The sequence below is a fragment of the Schistocerca americana genome, chromosome 10, assembly GCF_021461395.2.
Source record: "Schistocerca americana isolate TAMUIC-IGC-003095 chromosome 10, iqSchAmer2.1, whole genome shotgun sequence".
NCBI lineage: Eukaryota > Metazoa > Arthropoda > Insecta > Orthoptera > Acrididae > Schistocerca > Schistocerca americana.
This window is the reverse complement of record NC_060128.1, coordinates 153,931,008-153,955,448: the sequence shown is the minus strand read 5'-3', so window position 1 is coordinate 153,955,448 and position 24,441 is coordinate 153,931,008. Positions and strand designations below refer to the sequence as shown.

Below are 24,441 nucleotides of genomic sequence, written 5' to 3'. Positions count from 1 at the left end.
TATGGGACTTAACGTCTGAGGTCATCAGTCCCCTAGAACGTAGAACTACTTAAACCTAACTAACCTAAGGGCATCACACACATCTACGCCCGAGGCAGCATTGCAACCTTCGACCGTAGCGGTCGCGCGGTTCAAGACTGTAGCGCCTAGAACCGCTCGGCCACTCCTGTTAACAAAGGCACTCACGTCGGTCGTATGGTGTCATAGCCCATTAACGCCAAATTTCGCCACACTGCCCTAACGGCTACGTTCGTCGTACACCCCACATTGATTTCTGGGGTTATTTCACGAAGTGTTGCTTGTCTGTTAGCACTGACAACTCTACGCAAACGCCGTTGCTCTCGGTCGTTAAGTGAAGGCAGTCGGCCACTGCGTTGTATGTGATGAAGGTGATGCCTCAAATTTGGTGTTATTGTCACTGTGGGTCTCGGACCATGGAATTCATTAACGATTTTCGAAGTGGCATGTCCAACACGTATTGCTGCCCCTACCATCCCGTCGTGCGGGCATAATCACGTCGAAAAACTTTTCACATGAATCACCTCAGTACAAAATACAGCTCCACCAATGAGTCGCCCTTTTATACCTTGTGCACGCGTCACTAACGCCATCTGCATATATGCATATCGCTATCCCACGACTTTTGCCACGTCAGTTTGTTTCATCATTCTCACTTTCTACACTCATGCTCATAAATTAAGGATAATGCTGATACATGGTGAAACAATGCCCTGGTGGTGCGTTTAAGGCTTTAAATCACCTCGGGGTATGACCATGCCCCGCTGTTGACCTGCGATCGTCGCACGGTGGCGCTGGAAGCAGTCCACATAGGCAGAGGTGTGTTGGTGCATGTCAGAGTACGGTGCAACGAGTAATTGTGCAGATGTTTTCAGACGTGCTAATGGCGACTGTGTGTTGAAAATGGCTCAAAGAACACATATTGATGACATTATGAGGGGTAGAATACTAGCGCAATCGGAGGCTGGTCAAACAAGGCAGGTCGTAGCACTGGCCCTTCCTGTGCCACAAAGTGTGATCTCAAGATTATGGCAACGATTCCAGCAGACAGCAAACGTATCCAGGCGCTACAGTACTGGACGTCAACAATGTACAACACCACTAGAAGACCGATATGTCACCATCAGTGCCCGCAGACAGCCACGGAGTACTGCAGGTAGCCTTGCTCGGGACCTTACCCCAGTTACTGGAACAGTTGCCTCCAGACACACAGTCTACAGACGACTGAACAGTCACGGTTTATTTGCCCGGAGGCTTGAATGGTGCATTACACTGCCCCCCTGGTCACAGGAGAGCCCGTAAAGCCTGGTGTCAAGAACACAGTACATGGTATTTAGAACAGTGGTCCCAGGTTATGTTCAGGGACGAGACGAAGTATCGTCTGAACAGTGATTCTCGCCGGGTTTTCATCTGGCGTGAACCAGGAATCAGATACCAAACCCTTAGTGTCCTTCAAAGGGACCTGTATGCAGGTCGTGGTTTGATGGTGTGGGGTGGGATTATGATTGATGCAAGTACAACTCTGCAAGTCTTCGACAGAGGAACCATAACAGGTCAGGTGTATCGGGAGGTTATTTTGCACCAGTATGTCTGCCTTTTCAGGGGTGCTGTGGGTCCCAACTTCCTCCTGATGGATGATAGCGCACGGCCCCACCGAGCTGCCATCGTGGAGGAGTACCTTGAAAGGAGAAGATATCTGGCGAATGGAGTGGCCTGCCTGTTTTCCAGACCTAAACCCCGTCGAGCACGTCTGGGGTGCTCTCGGTCGACGTATCGCTACACGTCTTCAAATCCCTAGGACGCTTCAGGAGCTCCGACAGGCATTGGTGCAAGCATTGGAGGCTATACCCCAGCAGCTGCTCGACCACCTGATCCAGAGTATGCCAACCCGTTGTGCGGTCTGTGTACGTGTGCATGGTGATCACATCCCATATTGATGTCGGGGTACATGCGCAGGAAACAGTGGCGTTTTGTAGCACACGTGCTTCGGGACGGTTTTTTCAGCATCACCAAAACCGTGGACTTACAGATCTGTGTCGTGAGTGCTGGCTGTGCGCCTAATCTATTAGCGCCAGTTCTGTGTAGTGCCACGTTGTGTGGCACCACATTCTGCAATTATCCTTAATTTATGATCATGAGTGTAGTAGATCTCTAAGGTCATTCTTAATTGACAGGTGCCACCATGTGCGCAACGGATTAATGTGGCATTCGTATGTTTGCGATGTGCGTACTTTGTCGACGTTAGTATCAAATGCATTCAAACAAGAGCAGCGTGTTGTTACTCTTTCCTTGGTTAACGAAGGACAAGTACTGCTCGAGATCCGCCGGAGAATGGGACAGCATGTCTGTTGAATGCTGCAGCAAGGGGTGCTGCCTCCTCACGATAACGCTCGTCCCCATATCGCAAATATTGTAGTGCGGAAGTTACGCCAACTCAAGTGCCCGAACACCTGCTCTGTAGTTCTGAGCTCTTCCCATGCGGTTGTCATGCCTTCCTTTCCTGAAAAATGGGCTTGAAGGGTCGACGATTCCTGTTGTACGATGGGTGTGCAGCAGGCATTTATGGACGTCTTCAAGCAGCAGGACACAGTCTTTTACCAAACGGGTATCTTCAACATTGAAACTTCCTGGCATATTAAAACTGTGTGCCAGACCGAGACTCTAACTCAGGACCTTTGCCTTTCGCGGGCAAGTGCTGTACCGTCTGACCTATCCAAGCACGACTCACGCCCCGTACTCTTTCTGATATCTTCAACATTTTACGTTGGGGGGAATAATTGCCTCAGTGCTTACTGCGATTTTGCCTGTCTGGCGTACCGATTGTGGACTGTACACCCTTTGAACGGAAACTTATTGATCGCTCCCCTTATAATTTCTGCAGAACGGGTTCTCGGAAACTTTTCGCCGTCTCTGCTCATTAATACCAATTTTGAAGTGGAAGCTCTGAGAATAGTCTGGCGTCAGCCTTTATTAATCCACTTCGGCAAACTATGAACGAGAGACAGACAGACAGAGAGCTGCGAAGCACGAAAGAAGCTGGCAGTTACTGATGCAGGTTTTTCAATTTTTATGTAGAAAGTACGAATTACTCAAGTAACTTGAACTTTCATCCCATTTTTCGAGCTAGAAGTAGCATTTTACGGGGGGCGTTTGAAAAGTCCGTGCAAAGTCCGAGAGATGGCACCACCGGCGCGTATCGAGGTCATGTTTAGTTAGTCGCATCTTTGATAAGAACGCACACCAAGTTTCAGCCATATTGGCCTATTTCTTTGTGTTTAGCATTCGTGTGAATCAAGGAAGTCGAGTAATTGTCAAAAAATGGACGAAAAAAATTTCGTGTGGTGATTAAACATTACTTTATGAAAGACAAAACACCGCGCGGCATTAGCCGAGCGGTTTGAAGGCGTTGCAGTCATGGACTGCGCGGCTGGTCCCGGCGGAGGTTCGAGTCCTCCCTCGGGCATGGGTGTGTGTGTGTGTTTGTCCTTAGGATAATTTAGGTTCAGTAGTGTGTAAGCTTAGGGACTGATGACCTTAGCAGTTAAGTCCCATAAGATTTCACACACATTTGAACATTTGAAGGCAAAACCGTATCAGGGGCCTAAAGAGAAGCTTGATAAACATTACGGTAACTCTGCACCTTTGATTAAAACAGTTTATAAATGGTCTCAAAATTTTCGCAGTGGCCGTACGGGCACAAGTGATGCTGAACGTTCTGGACGCCCTGTGGAGGTTACGACTCCAGAAATCATTGATAAAATCCATGATATGGTGATGGATGACAGAAGAGTTAAGGTGCGTGAGATTGCTGGTGCTGTGGCCATCTAGAATGAACGGGTACATAATATTTTGCATAAACATTTGGACATGAGAGGTATCCGCAAGATGGGTTCCGCGATTCCTCACGCTTGACCAAAAACGGAATCGCGTGAAGTGTCGCAAGGATGGTTTAAAGCCCTTCAGGAAGAACCTGCAGGGCTTTAAGCGTCGTTTCGTCACTGTGGATGAAACATGGATACATTACTATACTCCTGAGACCAAATAAGAAGGGAGAATCTGCAGCAAAAAATGCAAAGACCATTCCGTCTGCAGAAAGGTTGTGGCGATTGTCTTTTGGGATTCGCAAGGGATAATCCTCGTCGACTATCTGGAAAAGGGTAAAACTATTACACGTGAATATTATTCATTGAAAACCGAGCTGCAAGAAAAACGCCTGTGTTTGGACCGCAAAAAGTCATTTTCCATCACGACAATGCACCAGCACACACCTCAGCATGTGTGATCGCAAAGGTAATGGAAATAGTATTCTAACTCGTTTCACATCCCCCCTATTCTCGAGACTTGGCTCCCTAGGACTACTATTTGTCCCCCAATTTGAAGAAATGGTTGGTGGGACAAAGATTTTATTCAAACGAGGAGGTGATTGCAGCAACTAAAAGCTATTTTGGAGGCTTGGACAACTCCTATCATTCGGAAGGTATCAACAAATTAGAACAACGTTGGACGAAGTCTATAAGTTTAAAAGGAGACTATGTCGAAAAATAAAAAAAGGATTACCCCCATAGACGTAAGTAGTTTTTCTTTTTGCACAGACTTTTCAAACGGTCCACGTACAATATAAGAAGCTGCAAAATGATCAAAATCTGGAAAAAGATAGGTGCTAACAATAGAGAAAAAGCGGCAATATAGGCGAGAAAACGGAAAGGTAACAAAAATAACGGAAGATAAAGAACTAAGTGATCGGATTAGAAAGGCTACAAGACAGGAATACAGCTTCGGACCCCATTGTTCAGCCTATTCACTGAAGAAGCAATGACAGAAATAAAAGGAAGATTCGGGAGCGGAATTTAAATTCGTGGTCAAAGGATGACATTGCAGCGCTCAGTGAAAATTAGGAAGAATTGCAGCGCCTGTCGTGTCAAATGTACAGTCTAATAATCACACACTGTAGATTGAGGATAAAGTGAATCAAGAGCCAAGTAATGAGGAGTGGCAGAGATGTGGTCAGTAATATAGTGAACATAGAAACTGCGGAGCTTTCAATGGAAGGATTTCTGCCAGCCTGCAAACCACTGAATCAGCGAGAACAGCAACACGGGGAGAACACTGACAAGAAGAACGGTTAGGTGATAGGACACGCATTAAAAGATCAAGGAGCACTTCCGTCGTGCTGAAGGAAGTTCTAAATGACAAATCCGCAAAGCTGTGTCAACATCCATGTTTTAAGGTTGCCTATCTAACGGCGTCTGGTGAGAATTACGTTTTGATGTTTATCTTTCTTACAGGCAGTGTAATTCACGGCGCGCAATTTACCTGGACTTTATTCATCCAGTATTTGTGAATGAGATCACTTGGTATGTTATAACAAACTTTACACACAACTTCAAATATTTACGGAACTTTTATTCACTTACACACGCAACATAACTACGGAAGGAAAAAAAACTGTCATTAGCTACATTTTTGCTGTTCTTCCAGTATAGCTTCAGCATCAGGCACGTCGTTTTAATTTGTTACTACTTTGCTGCTAATTCTATTCGAAATATATTTTACAAATGTATGCACATGTATCACTGAAAGTACCTGCAAAATAAAACTCTAAGACAAAAAAAAAAAAAAAACGGCGCACTACAAAGGAATTATCCGAGTGGGACGTAGATCCGTATATGTGATGTACATGTACAGAAAAAAAATAACAGCTTCAGAAAAGTTGGATGATTTATTCAAGGAAAAGAGCTTCACAAATTGAGCCAGTCTGTAACACATTGTTCCACCTCTGTCCCTTACCCAAACCGTTATTCGGCTTGGCATTGATTGACAAAGGTGTTGGATATCATGCTGTGGGATACCATGCCAGCTTCTGTCCAACTGGCGCTTCAGACCTTCATAATCCCGACCTCGTTGGAGGGTCCTATCCATAGTGCTCCAAACGTAGCTGGCTGGTCAAGGTGGAGTTTGGGAACCACGAAGACAAGCAACAGAAACTCTTGCCAAGTGCGGGCGGGCATTATCTTGCTGAAACCCAAGCCTAGGTTGGCTTGCCAGGGAGGGCAACAAAACGGGCCATAGATATAGTCGACGTACCGCTCTCCTGTAAGGATGCAGCGGTTGACAACCAAAGGAGTCCTCCTATGGTAAGGACGGCACCCTAGACCACCACTCCTGCTTGTCGGGTCATATGGTGATCGACTGTCAGATTGGTACCCCACCGCTGTCTGGGGCATCTCCTGAAACGTCTTTGCTGATCATCCGCACTCTGTTCGAAGTGGGTCTCATCACTGAAGACAGTTCCACTCTAGTCGACGGGATCCCAGGCCGAATGTGCCCGACACCACTGCAAATGGGATTCTTGGTATAGAGAGGCCAATTGTAGTCTCCACAGGGGGCACCGTGAACTCAGCCCTCTTTCTGTCAGTTGCCTATTAACGGTCCTTGTGGTCGGTGAAGCGTATCACATCGATGGCAGTGATGATCTGGACTCTTAGTGTCTAACGGTTGTTCGATACTCTATTTCTGTCGTCTGTCTACGTCTGCCGCTCCCTTCTTGACGCGCTCCATATGTTCCCGGATGGGGTAGCCCAGGTGATGTTCATGTGGGTTCCTGGCCATGTTGGTGCGCCTGGGAATGACGCTGCTAATGCTGCAGCCAAGCCTGCAGTCCATCTCGGTCGGCCCGCCTCTTCTCTGTTCCCTCGCAAGGTACTCGTACTTTTCTCTATCGGTGTATCACCTCACTTTGGCATGACCATTGGTGCTCCCTTCAAGGGAACAAACCTCTCCCAACAGCCTCGTCGACTTCCTCCCGGCCGTCTCGCAGTGAGGAAGTAATGTTAGCTCGGTTGCGAACACGGCACTGCCGCTTTAGTCACCGCCACTTGTCGAGTAGCAACCCAGCGGTCCTTCCTGTAGCCAGCGGTTAACAGTCAGACATTTCCTGATCCTCTGCACCTATTTTAGTTAAAGTCTCACGGTCGGGCTGCCGCCCGCTTTGCCGGACATTTTAGCGGATGACGAGTGAGCTGTGGCCCGCGTTTTAAGTTTTTTAAAAAAGCAGTAATATGAAGAAAGAGATTTGATTTCTACCTGGTGTCTACCTACTTGTCGACGTCTTTTAGATACTCTTCCGTAACGATTTGTTTTTTCTTCCTTTCTGTATTGGATCTCGAAACGTTCTTTACCCTCGCGGTCCCAGCATCCTATGGTTCTATACCGGGCGCTTATCACCTTAGATGCTTTGCGCCCTCACCTCCCTCCCCCCCCCCCCCCAAAAAAAAAAACATTATAGACGCAGAGTCTGACCATTACTGCTAACGTCGTCGAGTAGTTCCACCGCTGCTATTCAAATATCGATCGATTCCCCGATTTCTCCGACCGGCTCCTCTGAGACCAACTACATGCCCTCTCTTACATGTTGATATCTGCGTACATTGTTCACCCGCCAGTCTACGAGGCTTAGTTACTGCCTAACGGAGCACTCTGAATGAAATTCGCAAAGACTTTATGCTTTGGTATCGACATGTCCACTGTGTACTGTGTGCTGTGTCGTCCGAATGACCGGACGACAACGGTCAGAAGCCTCTTCGGAAGGCACAAGAGCAGCTGTCTCACATTTGGTTACAGATCATCGTCCAGGGCTGACTTAGATAGGGAACGTCGTTTAGTTCAAATGGCTCTGAGCACTATGGGATTTAACATTTGAGGTCATCAGTCCCCTACACTTAATACTGAAGCCTAACTAACCTAAGGACATCACACACATCCATGCCCGAGGCAGGATTCGAACCTGCAACCGTAGCAGTCACGCGGTTCCGGACTGAAGCGCCTAGAACCGCTCGGTCACCGCGGCCGGTGAACGTCTAGTGTACTTTCAGAATTGAACAGATAGCTGTTGTCAATTGCATTTTCTATGTACTGAGAAGCTTGCCTACGGTTATTTCCACTTAGCCACTGAGGGCCTTTATTGTATTACATACAGTGTTGCACACTTGATGATTCAACTAGCCACAAAAATAAGGAAGCCATTTTGACTCATTTGTGTGACTTTGTTACTAATTTATTGGACTGTTGTAGAAACCTCTGTTCTCCTACCCTGTTACCCTGGGGTATAACTGTGTAACAGTGGCAGGGAGAAACTGTCTTGGTGGTGTGCTGTAATAGAAGCGGTTTCACGAACTCACGAACTCGGCCTACGGTAACAACATTCGCAACCCGGCCTCCACAGCAGTAGCGCCGAGGGTGTACAAAACTACACTCACGCTCATACATTAAGGATAATTCTTATACATGGTGAAACAACGCTTTGATGTGCGGTTTGTGGATTTAAATTACCTCGCGGTATGACCATGCGGTGAATTTGACCTGAGTTCGTCGCACGGTGGCGCTGGCAGCAGTTCACATACGCAGAGGTGTGTTGGTGCATGTCAGAGTACGGTGCAGCGAGTAAGTGTGCAGACGTCTTCAGACGGGCTAATGGTGACTGCGTGTTGAAAATGGCTCAAAGAACACATATTGATGACGTTATGAGGGATGGAATATTAGGGCGACTGGAGGCTGGTCAAACACAGCAGGTCGTAGCACCGGCCCTCCGTGTGCCACAATCTCAAGATCATGGCAACGATTCCAGCAGACAGGAAACGTGTCCAGGCGCTACAGTACGGGACGTCCACAGTGTACAACACCACAAGAAGACCGATATCTCGCCATCAGTGCCCGCAGACGGCCACGGAGTACTGCAGGTAGCCTTGCTCGGGACCTGACTTCAGCCGCTGTAACAGTTGTCTCCAGACTCACAGTCTACAGACGACTGAACATACATGGTTTATTAATCTCGAGACCTGCAAGGTGCATTCCACTGACGCCTGGTCACAGGAGAGCCAGTAAAGCGTGGTGTCATTGGAAGAGTGGTGCCAGGTTATGTTCACGGACGAGTCTGAACAGTGTTTCTCGCCGGGTTTTCAACTGGCGTGAGGCAGGAACCTGATACCAACCCCTTAATGTCCTCGAAAAGGATCTGTATGGAGGTCGTGGTTTGATGGTGTGGGGTGGGATTATGGTTGGTGCACGTACACCCCTACATGTCTTTGACAGAGGAACTGTAACCGGTCAGGTGTATCGGGACGTCATTTTGCACCAGTATGTCCGTCTTTTCAACGGTACAGTGGGTCCCCCCTTCCTCCTGATGGATGATAACGCACGGCCCCACCGAGCTGCCATCGTGGAGGGGTACCTTGAAACAGAAGATATCAGGCGAATGGAGTGGCCTGCCTGTTCTCCAGACCGAAACCCCATCGAGCACGTCTGGGATGCTCTCGGTCGACGTTTCGCTGCATGTCTTCAAATCCCCTTCGACACTTCAGGAGCTCCGAAGGCACTGGTGCAAGAATGAGAGCCTATACCCCAGCAGCTGCTCGACCACCTGATCCAGAGTATGCCAACCCGTTGTGTGGCCTGTGAACGTGTGCATGGTGATCAAATTCCATACTGATGTCGGGGTACATGCGCAGGAAATAGCGGCGTTTTGTAGCACATATGTCTCTGGACGGTTTTCTCAACTTGTCACCAATACCGTGCACTTAAATATCTGTGTCGTTTGTGTTCCTTATGTACCTATGCTATTAGCGCCATGGTGGTCGTGGCACCATATTCTGCAATTATAATTAATCTGTGAGCATGAGTGTACATTTCACCGTTGCGGATGAAATTGCTCTGCAACGTCACATTTTCGTCCATCGGCCGCAAAAGTTTACGGTTTTGCATCTTCCGTCGATATCTGTATCAATCTCATTTGCAAAACTCCTTCGTGGTGCATATTTTTTTCCTTAGTGTGTGTTTCGCTGTAGGACACACACTTCAGGAAATGCGACGTCATAAACACAGAGATACGAGAAAAATTCGGTTTTGCTTAAAACGGAGCTCAAATTACCCAGACTATACTCGTCCCGTGTTTGGTAATAGCGAAAGCACTTAGTGACTTCCGCGAATCTTTAAACACAATTTAAAATCTTTTCTACACACTTTCTCACTTAAGTGCTTAATGTCACATATTTAAAATTTCACATATGAGAGTTCGATTGTTTGAAGAATCGGGTTTTATTAGCATCAGACGAATAAGCGTGTAATACGTTGGGGACAGGAGCTGATCTGAGATGAAGTTGGCAGAGGGGAGGCATCTGAGTCAGGCAGATGGTGACAAAAACTAAAAAAGAGGAGGATAAAAATAATACTGAAATAGATTATTACTATGCTTCATTTCGTTCTGTTGTGTCCCGTAGCATCACATTCTTAACCTATAAAAGTACAGTCAAAACGATCTTTCCTTAATGTAAAGAGTGCCGCAGTTGTGCGTACGCTTCCTTCTGGGATTTTTTGTTAATAATATGGTGACGTTCAAAATTAGAACTATTACGAAATGTTTGCGGAATATGAGTTCCATAAAACTGGAACACCCTCTTTCACAAGAACTGCGGCAAACAAGATGGATAAAAGCATAGACTCGCCAGTAATCTGTCTGTAATGTACGAGGTATTCACTGAAATATCACCATAAACATAAGGAAACAAAATTGATCATGCAAAGGAACAGTTACTAATAACAGTGATGCGCACATCTGAGGACAGTAAAGGACGGGAAAGTGTAAGAGTCCACAATTTCGTAACATGGATCTAAGAAGAATGCAGATGTGGTGGTGATCTGTGGAATAGCACTACATCGTTTACTCAACGTATGCTGGACTGAAGAACTGACTGCACTCGGACATTAATTGCTAAAACTCTGTTCAGAAATTTAAATAAGTTCGACGTGAGAAGATGTCGGTCGCACCTGAAAAAACGTGACTAATAAAATCCATACATTAATTATTTTGTGGAAAACATACCTTGCTTTTTATTTTACGTTCAGCAAATCCTGATACTAGTTTAGCTGCCTTAGCTATGCTACCTTGCTTGGATACCTGTACGCTAATTATTTATTGTTTTCCTGAAACATGTTCTCGTGTGGTTGAAAGAAGAGAGTGCTATGCTTCCAACACACTGAATATAGGCTACATAATGTTTTTTAGGGTTCCGTACCACTTAAACATGTTAACTCTTAGGGATGTACTATGTCGTCCATCTGTCTCTCCGACTATTAATAATCCTTTTTCTGTAGACTGGGTGAACGTATCAAGTCGAAATTTATCTCACATTCTGAGACATATAGTCACGTGACGTTGTAAAAAGTTAAGGTTCTAAGTCAATGTAATGAAATGATACGGCCATTTCTGTCACATTTTGCCACTCGCCAAATTTCATGATTCTAAGCATAGATTTTAATGGGTCAGTTTGCAAGTAGGAAGGATTCACAGTAGACGCAAAGGGAAAGGATACGAAAATTGTTAATTGGTAATTATATGATACCAAAAAAAATGTTCTTTTGTTCTTCAAACTTGAGGTTAAAACATTCTCGAAAGACTTGCAAACCGTGGGACTGGTACATTGCCAATATCATCATCGATAACAGGCAAAAGTCGTTGATGTCGTCGGTTCCCATAATTTATGACCTGTCTATGTTCACTGAAGAGCCAAAGAAACTGGTACTTCTTCCTAATATCGTACAGGGCCCCCTCGAGCACGCAGAAGTGTCGCAACACGATTTGGCATGTACTTGACTAATGTCTGAAGTACTGCTGCAAGGCTGTACATAAATCCATAAGAGTACGAGAGGGTGGTGATCTCCTCTGAACAGCACGTTGAAAGGTATCCCAGATATGCTCTATAATGTTCACGTCTGGGGAGTTTGGTGGCCAGCGAAAATGTTAAAACTCCGAAGAGTGTTCCTCGAGCCACTCTAAGCACTATGGGACGTAACATCTGAGGTTATCAGTCCCCTAGATTTAGAACTAATTAAACCTAACTAACCTAAAGGACACCACATGCAGCAGCGCGGTTCCGGACAAGCGCCTAGAACCGCTCAGCCACAACGGCAAGGCACTCTGTTGTCTGAATTCTGCACTTGTCGCATTTTTCTGCTGGCATTTCCCAAGTCCTTCGGAATGTACAATGGACATGAATCAAACACGAATGTGCGACAGCAGGATGCTCACGTAAGTGTAGCCTGCCAGTGTCTTATCGGGGGGGGGGGGGGGGGGGGGAGGGAGAGGTGGGGGGGAGTATTCCATATCACTCCAACCGCACACAACCCACACCATTACAGAGCCTCCACAGCTTGAACAGTCTCCTACTGACATGCAGGGTCCATGGATTCATGAGGTTGTCTCCATACCCGTACACGTCCATCCGCTCGATACAATTTGAAACGAGACTCTTCCGACCAGCCAACATGTTTCCCGTCATCAACAGTCCAATGTCGGTGTTGACGAGCCCAGGCGAGGCGTAACGCTTCGTGTCGTGCAGTCATCACGGGTACGCGTGTGGGCTTTCGGCTCTGAACGCCCATATCGATGATGTTCCGTTGAATGTTTAGCACGCTGACGCTTCTGGATGGCCCAGCATTGAAATCTGCAGCAATTTGCGGAAGGGTTGCACTTTTGTCAGGCTGATTCTCTTCAGTCGTCGTTGGTCCCGCTCTTGCAGGCTCTTTTTCCGGCTGCAGCGATGTCGGAGATTTGATGTTTTACCGGACTCCTGATACTCACGGCAGACTCGTGAAATGGTAGTACGGGAAAATGTCCACTTCATCGCTGCCTGCCGGCCGGGTTGGCCGACGGTTCTAGGCGCTACAGTCTGGAACTGCGCGATCGCTACGGTCGCAGGTTCGAATCCTGCCTCGGGTATGGATGTGTGTGATGTCCTTAGGTTACTTAGGTTTAAGTAGTTCTAAGTTCTAGGGGACTGATGACCTCAGAAGTTGAGTACCATAGTGCTCAGAGCCTTTTTTTTTTCATCGCTGCCTCGGAGAAATTGTCCCATCGCCTGTGCGCCGACTATAATACCACGTTCAAACTCACTTATAGCTTGATAACCTGCGATTGTAGCAGCAGTAACCGGTCTAACAACTCAGCCAGATACTCGGCGTCTTATATAGGCGTTGACGACCACAGCGCCGTATTCTGCCTGTTTACATATCCTGCATGCCTACACCAGTTACTTTGGCTCTTCAGTGTATATAATTAAGTTTGGCACCCTCAGTGCGCGAATCCTACTCACACCTGGCCAGATTTTTGTTTGTGTGTGTGTGTGTGTGTGTGTGTGTGTGCGTTTTTTTCCCTCTAATAAGACTAAACAGTGCGACGAGCTGCCTAATAGTTGGACGGTCCACCTTCGCAACGACTGCGTCGCACGGGTTCGACAAGTGTTAAGTAGGTTTCCGGAGGTATGACATGGCAGATGTCTATGCACGATGGCCGGGGTGGCCGAGTGGTTCTAGGCCCTTCAGTCTGGAACCGCGCGACCGCTACGGTCGCAGGTTAGAATCCTGCCTCGGGCATGGATGTGTGTGATGTCCTTAGGTTAGTTAGGTTTAAGTAGTTCCAAATTACAGGGGACTGATGATCTTAGAAGTTAAATCCCATGGTGTTCAGAGCCATTTGAATTTTTTTTTTCTACGCGTGTGTAGGACAATTCACGCAAATTACGACCTGTTGATTTGTGGGCTCACTGCTTGTGTCCGATAGTGTACCAGATTGGTTCCATAAGGGTCAGTTCAGAAACTGATAACCCACATATGGACATTGTTTCACTACCATGCTCCTCAAATCACAGAAGTAGAATTCCGTCCTAGTGACAATAGCAGTTACCGTGGTGGAGCCGGCCGCGGTGGTCTCGCGGTTCTAGGCGCGCAGTCCGGAATCGCGCGACTGCTACGGTCGCAGGTTCGAATCCTGCCTCGGGCATGGATGTGTGTGATGTCCTTAGGTTACTTAGGTTTAAGTAGTTCTAAGTTCTAGGGGACTGATGACCACAGATGTTAAGTCCCATAGTGCTCAGAGCCAGCCACCGTGGTGGAATATCCCATCGCTGGTAGGAAAACATCAAGCGATCAAGGGATGCAGGTGGTCCATAATAGTGACATAGTCCACGGCTGTCACTGGGCCTTCGTCCGCCCCCGGTCGCTGAGTGGTCAGCGCGACAGAATGTCAATCCTAAGGGCCCGGGTTGGATTCCCGGCTGGGTCGGAGATTTTATCCGCTCAGGGACTGGGTGTTGTGTTGTCCTAATCATCATCATCATTTCATCGCCATCGACGCTCAAGTCGCCGAAGTGGCGTCAAATCGAAAGACTTACACCCGGCGAACGGTCTACCCGAAGGGAGGCCCTAGTCACACGGCATTTATTTTGATTGGTCCTTCGATTACTACCGCAGGTTCCATGGCAGCCCAGGTGAATGTCCGCCATAGCATAATACTGCTCGCACCGGGCTGCGTTTGAGGTTGAAGTTTCTAGCAGCAGTTCACCTGGATGGCGTCGTATCCGGATATTGCTATCGACCTGTTGCGAGAAGAATGCAAGTGGGACATTCACCTGGGCTTCCGTGGAACCTGTCGTACTAATCGAAGGCACCGTGACGACTACGAACTCTGCTAACGTTTTTGAGTACCAGCCGCAGCCTTTCTGGCTTGATGTAGATGGATACAGCGTGCCTTACACAGAATTTCTGTTTGGTGTGATGAATGGCAGCTTGCTCTAACTTTGGAAAAATGAAAGTTAATGTGCCTGAGCATGAAACACAATCCTTTAATATTCGAATCCAGAATTAATAGTGTTCTGTCTGACACGATCACCCCTATTAAACATCTAGGCGTAAAGTTTCAGAGTGATATAAAATGGAATGAGAGCGCAAGTACGGTAGTAGCGAAAACAAATGGTTGACTTCAGCTTCCTGGGAAATAAGCTGTGGGAGGGGAACAAGGGGGAAATAAATAGTAGCACTAAAATTTTTTCTTTAACAGGGTGGCTGTATTGGAGTGGACGATGAAGTTTAAATAACAACTCTCCACAAATATGGCTTCACAGGTGAGATTAAATTTATGATAGTTAAAATTAAAAAAAAAACTTTCAACAAATATCCCTTAATGCCTTTAGTAAAACAATAAGTGATAGGCCTAACGAGTGGTGCAATCCACCCCAACCTTTCCATAGATCATAGACACAAGTAGCACAATTTAACCCCAAGCATTTGCCAAGATAAAATTTCCCCAAAACGTAAAAGATACATCATTACACTAAAATGCTGCATCTGTTCATCATCATTTAAGACTGATTATGCCTTTCAGCATTCAGTCTGGAGCATAGCCCCCTCACAAAATTCCTCCATGATCCCCTATTCAGTGCTAACATTGGTGCCTCTTCTGATGTTAAGTCTATTACTTCAAAATCATTCTTAACCGAATCCAGGTACCTTCTCCTTGGTCTGCCCCGACTCCTCATACCCTCTACTGCTGAACCCATGAGTCTCTTGGGTAACCTTGCTTCTCCCATGCGTGTAACATGACCCCACCATCTAAGCCTGTTCTCCCTGACTGCTACATCTATAGAGTTCATTCCCAGTTTTTCTTTGATTTCCTCATTGTGCACACCCTCCTGCCATTGTTCCCATCTACTAGTACCTGCAATCATCCTAGCTACTTTCATATCCGTAACCTCAACGTTATTGATAAGGTAACCTGAATCCACCCAGCTTTCGCTCCCATACAACAAAGTTGGTCGAAAGATTGAACGGTGCACAGATAACTTAGTCTTGGTACTGACTTCCTTCTTGCAGAAGAGAGTAGATCGTAGCTGAGCGCTCACTGCATTAGCTTTGCTACACCTCACTTCCAGTTCTTTCACTATGTTGCCATCCTGTGAGAATATGCATCCTAAGTACTTGAAACCGTCCACCTGTTCGAATTTTGTTCCTCCTACTTGGCACTCAATCCGTTCATATCCCTTTCCCAATGCCATTACTTTCGTTTTGGAGATGTTAATCTTCATACCATAGTCCTTACATTTCTGATCTAGCTCTGAAATATTACTTAGCAAACTTTCAATCGAATCTGCCATCACAACTAAGTCATCTGCATATGCGAGACTGTTTACTTTGTGTTCACATATCTTAATCTCACCCAGCCAGTTTGTTTTCAACATATGATCCGTAAATAATATGAACAACAGTGGAGACAGGTTGCAGCCTTGTCTTACCCCTGAAACTACTCTGAACCATGAACTCAGTTTATCGTCAACTCTAACTGCTGCCTGACTATCTATGTAAAGACATTTAATTGCTTGCAAATGTTTGCCCCATATTCCATAATCCCGTAGAACAGACAATAACTTCCTTCTAGGAACCCGGTCATATGCCTTTTCTAGATCTATAAAGCATAGATACAATTCCCTGTTCCACTCGTAACACTTCTCCATTATTTGCCGTAAGCTAAAGATCTGGTCCTGACAACCTCTATGAGGCCTAAACCCACACTGATTTTCATCCAATTTGTCCTGAACTAATACTCGCACTTTCCTTTCAACAATACCTGAGAAGATTTTACCTACAACGCTGATTAAAGAGATACCTCTGTAGTTGTTACAATCTTTTCTGTTTCCATGTTTAAAGATTGGTGTCCCGACTCCCAGGCCATTTCAATTATCCTGTGTAGCCATTTAAGACCTGACATTCCACTTTATTTGATGAGTTCCGACTTAATTTCATCCACCCCAGCTGCTTTATTGCACTGCAATATATTGACCATTTTCTCCACTTCCTCAAATGTGATCCTATTTCCATCATCATTCCTATCCCAGTGTACATCGAAATCTGAAACATTACTCATCGCATTTTCACCTACATTGAGCAACTCTTCAAAATACTCCCTCCATCTGGCCAAGGCATCAAGAGGATTCACGAGCAGTTTTCCTGACCTGTCCAAAATACTTGTCATTTCCTTCTTACCTCCCTTTCGAAGACTGCTAATTACACTCCAGAATGGATTTCCAGCCGCTTGACCAAAAGTCTCCAACCTGTTTTCAAAGTCTTCCCAAGATTTCTTCTTGGATGCTGCAATTATCTGTTTGGCTTTGTTTCTTTCTTCAACATGCCTTTCTCTGTCTACCTGAGTTCTAGTATGCATCAGTTATCAACATAAAAATTCACAAGGAGCCCAAGGCTTGATTTGAACATTTCTGACATCGCAGCAGTAGGCAAGATAAAATTATGTGCCCGACCGAGACTCGAACTCGGGACCTCTGCCTTTCGCGGGCAAGTGCTCTACCATCTGAGCTACCGAAGCACGACTCACGCCCGGTACTCACAGCTTTACTTCTGCCAGTATCTCGTCTCCTACCTTCCAAACTTTACAGAAGCTCTCCTGCGAACTTTATCGGCGCACACTCCGCTGCAGAGTGAAAATCTCATTCTGGAAACATCCCCCAGGCTGTGGCTAAGCCATGTCTCCGCTGTATCCTTTCTTTCAGGAGTGCTAGTTCTGCAAGGTTCGCAGGAGAGCTTCTGTAAAGTTTGGAAAGTAGGAGACGAGATACTGGCAGAAGTAAAGCTGTGAGTACCGGGCATGAGTCGTGCTTCGGTAGCTCAGATGGTAGAGCACTTGCCCGCGAAAGGCAAAGGTTCCGAGTAAGAGTCTCGGTCGGGCACACAGTTTTAATCTGCCAGGAAGTTTCATACCAGCGCACACTCCGCTGCAGAGTGAAAATATCATTCTGGAAGATAAAATTAGCTCAGTTAACAAAATACAATTACACCAAAACTCAAATACAAGTTAAAATTTAACACACACGGCGACAACCGCCAGATTACTATAGTTCACAACATTGTAGAATCTCATACGAGCGCAGCTGTTATTACCAAGGGGAATGTGCGAACCAACTTGAAGCAACTATAACATGGCACAGACAAAATTACACATTCGGCAGTCTATGCAGAGAAGTCGGCAAGAAACGGTAAACAAGTCAGGAAACGATCACCGTCGCCCACATACACACTCACGCACGGGCAAAGAGGAGCCAACCTTAGGCCAGGGACATAGGACAGGCAGGGTGCAAAAAACAATTTGTCGCGGGGCCCACTGAACCACTCTACGTCAACTAGCAAAATTTATTCACCTTAAACTTTACGTACGACGCCCGGGCGAGGAAATGGGAAATCGTACGGGCACAGGCCAGCAAAAACCCCAGACAAACACACAGAATCCCATAAATTCCAAAACATAATTTAATCAATTATCCCCCAAAACCCCGGAACTTGGCACAAGCGAAATTACAGGCCACAGGATCCAAAGACACTCTGCAGAAGGTTAAGGAGAGAAAAGGTTAAACAAGGTTCTGCAACGGCACAATAAAACGCCAAGAAAAACACACTAAGTAAGGTACATCACCCCACAGAATGGGAATGTGTAGCTCATATGCAAATGAGACCGCAAACGTAACACTTGTGCAGCCCATTTTTGTGTAGTGCTCTACTTCTTGGGATGCCCACCAAGTCGAATTAAAAGAAGACATCTTAGGAATTCAGATGCGTGTTGCCAGACTTGTTAATGACTGGTTCGATCAACACGCCAGTATTATTGAGATGGTTCATGAACTTAGACGGGAATCCCTGGATGTTAGATGACGTTCTTTTCGTGAAACATTATTGACAAAAACTGGGCAGTTTTGGAAATCATCCTTATAAACTATTTGTGTTTGCATTTTTATATTTACCCAGACATGTTTAGACACCAATGTGTCATCTTCTGTGGGTTAAATATTTATTCCTGTAAAGTACAATATCACATTTGTAATAATGTAACTGTTGTAGGCCTAAGAATTACAATACTTGCAATTTGCTTCGTTTTGTTTGGACACTCGCCTTAAAATTACATGGATAACTGAACTGTATGATTATTCATCGATTTAAGTGCTCGTTTTCGGCGTTTTTTTTTTTTTTTTTTTTTTTTTTTTTTTTTTGACAGCATGTCATCTGCAAACTAGCCATGAAGAAAATTATTGCGTATTTGTGGAGATCTTTTTCGAGGGTAGAGGTTATGTACATTTCTGTACTAACATTTTCCGTCCTGTTTCGTGTCACTGGTTGGTGTCTCAATCAACTGCTGTTTAGTGCATTGCTTCCACTCAGTTTATCACAAATTTACGCTCACTACTTCACCTCACATGCACTTACACAAAATGTGGCGAAATGAGATCTGAGCAGACACTTCTGACAACACACTGAATTGTGTTTGCATAAGGCCGATTTCCAAAACCACCCAGTTTTTAAATCCCAAACACGGAAGAAAGAAATGAGGAGCTTCAAACCTTACGAAAATGATTGACAAACTTTGGAAAGCAGACACTTGTAGCTGATTGCAGAATTATTCTGAAGCCGCCAAAGTTGATTCAGCTGCCCCAACGTGTGGGCTTTATTCAACCCGCAAAGCGCAAGCTATTACTCGTACAGAAAGAATGAACATTACGTTATTATAAGAAATTTTGGGCTAGGATGCGTTTTCGCTGGAGGCAACGGTTTTCGATTTATTCAAGTGTGTCGCGTTTGAAGGTCACCTTCGTACATTTTCCTTGAATAATTAGGAAACCGTCACCTCTAGCGAAAACGTATCGCAGTACAAAACTTCACTACATTAAATTTCCTACTAAAAGGTCTACATCTACATCTACATCTATACTCCGCAAGCCACCTGACGGTGTATGGCGGAGGGTACCTTGAGTACCTCTATCGGTTCTCCCTTCTATTCCAGTCTCGTATTGTTCGTGGAAAGAAGGATTGTCGGTATGCCTCTGTGTGGGCTCTAATCTCTCTGATTTTATCCTCATGTTCTCTTCGCGAGATATACGTAATAGGCGGCAATATATTGCATGACTCCTCGGTGAGGGTATGTTCTCGAAACTTCAACGAAAGCCCGCACCGAGCTACTGAGCGTCTCTCCTTTAGAGTCTTCCACTGGAGTTTGTCATCTCCGTAACGCTTTCACGATTACTAAATGATCCTGTAACGAAGCGCGCTGCTCTCCGTTGGATCTTCTCTCTCTCTTCTATCAACCCTATCTGGTACGGATCCCACACCGGTGAGCAGTATTCAAGCAGTTCCTTTTTTCCTGTAGGACAAATAGTTCGGACGTAATGAGCAAGAGAATAGGAAAGTCTTCTACATGGTATTTGAAGGTGTTACGGGTTGCATAAAAACTGAATCACACATTAGGCAGTCGTTATCCGCCGCTCCATCCAAGAGTAGGATGAGAAAGGAAATGACAAGTGCTGGTACAAGGTTCCCTCCGCAGTGCACCATACCGTGTCGTGCAGAGTATATATGTAAATATAGATGTAGATGTCTTACCAAACTTCGATGCCATGTTCCAGCAGGTCAACTGTCCACTCCACAAGGTTAGAATCGTGCTGCAATGACTGGAGAAGCATGATAGTGGGCTCTCGTTGATGTCTTGGGCATCGATTCGCCTGATATCAACTCAGTGAGTGAAACACGCCTGGGAGACTATCGAGTGCGAATTCCAAGCTCACAGACCATCAGTCCGTATCTTAGGCGAACTGGGTGGCCTGTGCGTAGTCGACTGGTCCCACCTACCTATGGAAATCTGCTGAGGACTTCTCGAATGCACGTCACGCAGAATCGCTGTGCTGTCCCGTTCCAAAGATGGGCCAACACCTTTTTAAGCAAGAAGTCAAAATATACTGGATCATGAGTGTGTTATCGCTGATGCAGTTTCTTCGTTAGCTCAGTCTCGACAGTGCGCTGGGTCATAAAATCAATCGAATCCTTTACGTCAGTCACACTGAATGAAGGGCATTTTTGCGCATTCACACTTTTTTCGCGTAAGAATCGCCGGAAAAATGACTTGCATGATATTCATGAAAATTCGTATGTACGTAATTAGTTACTGCCAAGAGACTGCCTGAACAGTAATACAAAACGATATGCGTTATCTTTATCTATAACCGCATACTGCATCATTCCTACCTATATTTATGATATTGTGTTAGTATTGCACAAAGTAAAGTTAATCTACAATTTTATTATACTGGTTTTACATCTACGTGAAAAATACAAAAATGTTAGTACCGGTGTCTTGTACCCGCGTTTCCTGCTCGGTAACCAGGTGCTCAAATCGTCGCTCCAACACTAATCGAAAGTAGCAAAGCACTTAAACATAACCTTTGAAAACTATCTTTTTTTTCTTTTCTTCTTTTTTTCTTCGAAAACCAAGGTCGATGTACCCGTTCATTCGACCTGATGGGGATCTCAGACACTCGAGCAATATTCAAGAATATGACGCAGGAGCGTTCTATACGCAGTCTCCTTTGTGCATGAATTCCTATTGTCCTCCCAATAACCCTGAATGGACACATCTAGAGACTCAAGACTCTGCTACGCAGGATGCAGATGGTAGATATTAAGTGGTAAAGAAACCACATACTCTGCACTTTTAGGGCGGAAAAAATCTTACTGTTCGGTATGTTAATTTCGTGTTCTCTAAGGACAAATTAACTCGGTAAAAAGGAAAATAATTGCCGAAAGCGTGTCGCCCTGCAGTTGCCTATGAGTCATCTGCCGCCTACGCCACCAGACAACGAACTGACTACCCTAACAACGGCACTTTATGGACAGCCTCTCTGACTTTCTTCGTAGTTTAAAATTTTGAAATTTTAAACACTTTGAAAAGTCTGGACCACAATTTTATTATTCCAAGATACCATGTCGTCCCCCCCCCCCCCCCCACCAACGCTCCCACCATGTTTTGCTACATAACATAGAAATGTAAACCAATTACGATAGGTTCTACAAATGTGACAATGCAATTATTGTCATTTATTAATTTCGCAATAGTTTTGTAAAATGTAATCTACATGGCTGTTATTTTACTATTGGTTAAATTGATGTATGGCATTTTCAAAGTTTGCGTCTTCTATTTGGGGAGCTATTTTGGTTTGAACTATTGCTTTCCTATATGACATTAATTCATTTATCCGCTGTTTCATTAAATTTTACTCTTAATAGCAGACATACAAATACACTATACTTACTTTATTTTAAATTTTAAAAACACTTTTTGTAGAATTATATAGCAAATTTCCTGTACTCTTTACTGATGCAATTATTTGAATACGAAATTAATTAAACACACATTCTTGTTGACAAACAATTGCCTCATCAAACCATTACCCTGGCACCGCCAATCAATTTATTCCACTAGTATAATTTTTCATCCTTGTAGGCACATCGCATTTTCCTGTTGTTAAGGAATGTTAACTATATACCATATAGTCATTTGGATAAGTTTCTACTGAGGTTTATACCATATTTTACTTTCCATATTATGGTTCCACTTATTGGAGAAAATGTGACATATCTTGTACTTCTATTAATACTAGTTTTGTCTCTATATTTTGTTGGAGTTGCCGAGCGGTTCTAGGCGCTGCAGTCTGGAACCGCGCGACCGCTGCGGTCGCAGGTTCGAATCCTGCCTCGGGCATGGATGTGTGTGACGTCCTTAGGTTAGTTAAGTTTAAGCAGTTCTAAGTTCTAGGGGACTGATGACCTCAGAAGTTAAGTCCCATAATGCTCAGAGCCATTTAAACCATTTTTGTCTCTCTATTTTTTTTACGAGTTTTAGTAATGACGTAAGTCGAAAACCTTAAGGGTATACTGGAGTAATAAAACTGTTCAAGACATCTCAAAAATATTTAAGTGGATCCCTTGGTCGCTTTCTCTCGCAATGCTTTTATGCAAATTGTTGCAGTTTTGAAGGATACTACCTGGACATCTATTTCCTACAGGAGTGTGACGCAGTTCTCAAAAATAAATAAAAGATCTTCAAAAATTAAATCTTAAGATTTCCAGGCGCTGTTAAGTACACAATTACTGATTGGTCAACAACAATCCTTTGTACGTGCCTGTGTATAGTGTAAGGTTTATAACCGCCAAGTCCGTGCTTAGATTCTCGCAAGTAGTAACTTTTTTAACTTAAGCTCTACATTCCTTGTCAAATGAAAACTTTAGTCAACAAATCCTGAATGAAAACTTGTTAATAAAAATGACATTTTTGTTTTAGTTAGTTATTACTATTCATAGGCAAAATACTAAGGAAATGGAATCAGTCCACAAAGGAGACCGCTTACAAAACATTCCTCGGATCCGTCTTAGAATACTGCTCAAGCGAGAGGAGGCCTGTAACAAATATGACTAAAAGCGTATGTTCTATGTAAACAAAAAAGGATATACGAATGGTTCAAATGGCTCTGAGCACTATGGGACTTAACATCTAAGGTCATCAGTCCCTTAGAACTTAAAACTACTTGAACCTAACTAACCTAAGGACATCACACACATCCGTGCCCGAGGCAGGATTCGAACCTGCGACCGTAGGGGTCGCGCGGTTCCATACTGAAGCGCCTAGAACCGCTCGGTCACAGCTGCCGGCTATACGACTGGTCAAAGGTTTGTTTGACCAAGGGGGGTGCCACTCAGATACTGAAATGGCAGACTATGCCGTGAAAGCACCGTTATAAAATTTCATTAACCACTTCTAAGTGAGGAGCCTAGGAAAACACAACAATTCTTTACGAACTCTGCGGAAGATATAGCAAAGACGTCGTTAGATTAGTTACAGCGCACACACAGGCAATTACGTGACGGTTCTGGCCGCGGTCCACGTGCGAGTGGAACGAAAAACAGGTTTAACAAGTGGTGTAACGGGAAATACCCACTGCCACACACTTCAGTTGTTTGCGTAGTATAGGAGCAAACGCAGAAGAGCAGCGCACAACAATCTTAGCTACAGAAATATTTTGAGAAAGTGAACTAGACAATATTAAAGGCAGACCCACCTCAAAAAGCTCCCACTTGCAGTAGTAAAAACTTAATCCGTCAGGATGCGCAGTGTTTAGCGGGTTGCTCGGAGAAGGTTACGCAAACGCAGTCCCATCCTAAGGGACGTATGGCTGTTGTCAACTAAATTCAAATGTCTGTAACGTGCTTTATTGTTCTTTCCATTCCTTAAGAACGGAAAGTCCGTCTGAGACCACAGCAAAGTGAGATCCGCGTGCGATAATGTTCTACCGAAATGAAGCGCAACAGGGCCAATGCAGATAGCTTACACGCCCTTCCGCCTCGCCCGCGACGGCTAAACTAATCTTACTCGGATTGAAGCGAAGCGCTGTAGCAACTGGGCGCATGCGCAGTGAGACAGACTTTCGGTAAGCGACGCACGCGCAGAACTGACGTGACCGTCGGCTGTTTGTGACGTTTTCGTTACTCTTCTCTATACCATAGCCGTACACTACGAAATATGTGAACAAAGCGTCTTACTACTGTGCATGTCGCTAAAATAATAGTCATGTGATCAACGTCTACATACACACACTCCGCAGGCGACAGTGTGGTACGGCGGAGAGCACCTTCTACCACTACTAGTATAAATTTGTATCTACATCTACACAAACCACTGTGAAGTGGGTAGCAGAGGGTACATCCGACTGTATTAAGAAC

General features: G+C 45.0%; 1 long non-coding RNA gene across 1 annotated transcript in view; it reads right to left on the bottom strand.

The window, feature by feature from the left end:
* LOC124552611 overlaps window positions 1-24,054 on the bottom strand; it is a 66,430-nt gene extending 42,376 nt beyond the window's left edge. The window contains exon 1 of the long non-coding RNA XR_006967940.1: window positions 23,781-24,054. This is a non-coding gene — a long non-coding RNA (uncharacterized LOC124552611). The remainder of the gene's footprint in view (window positions 1-23,780) is intronic.
* Window positions 24,055-24,441: the final 387 nt, after the last annotated feature.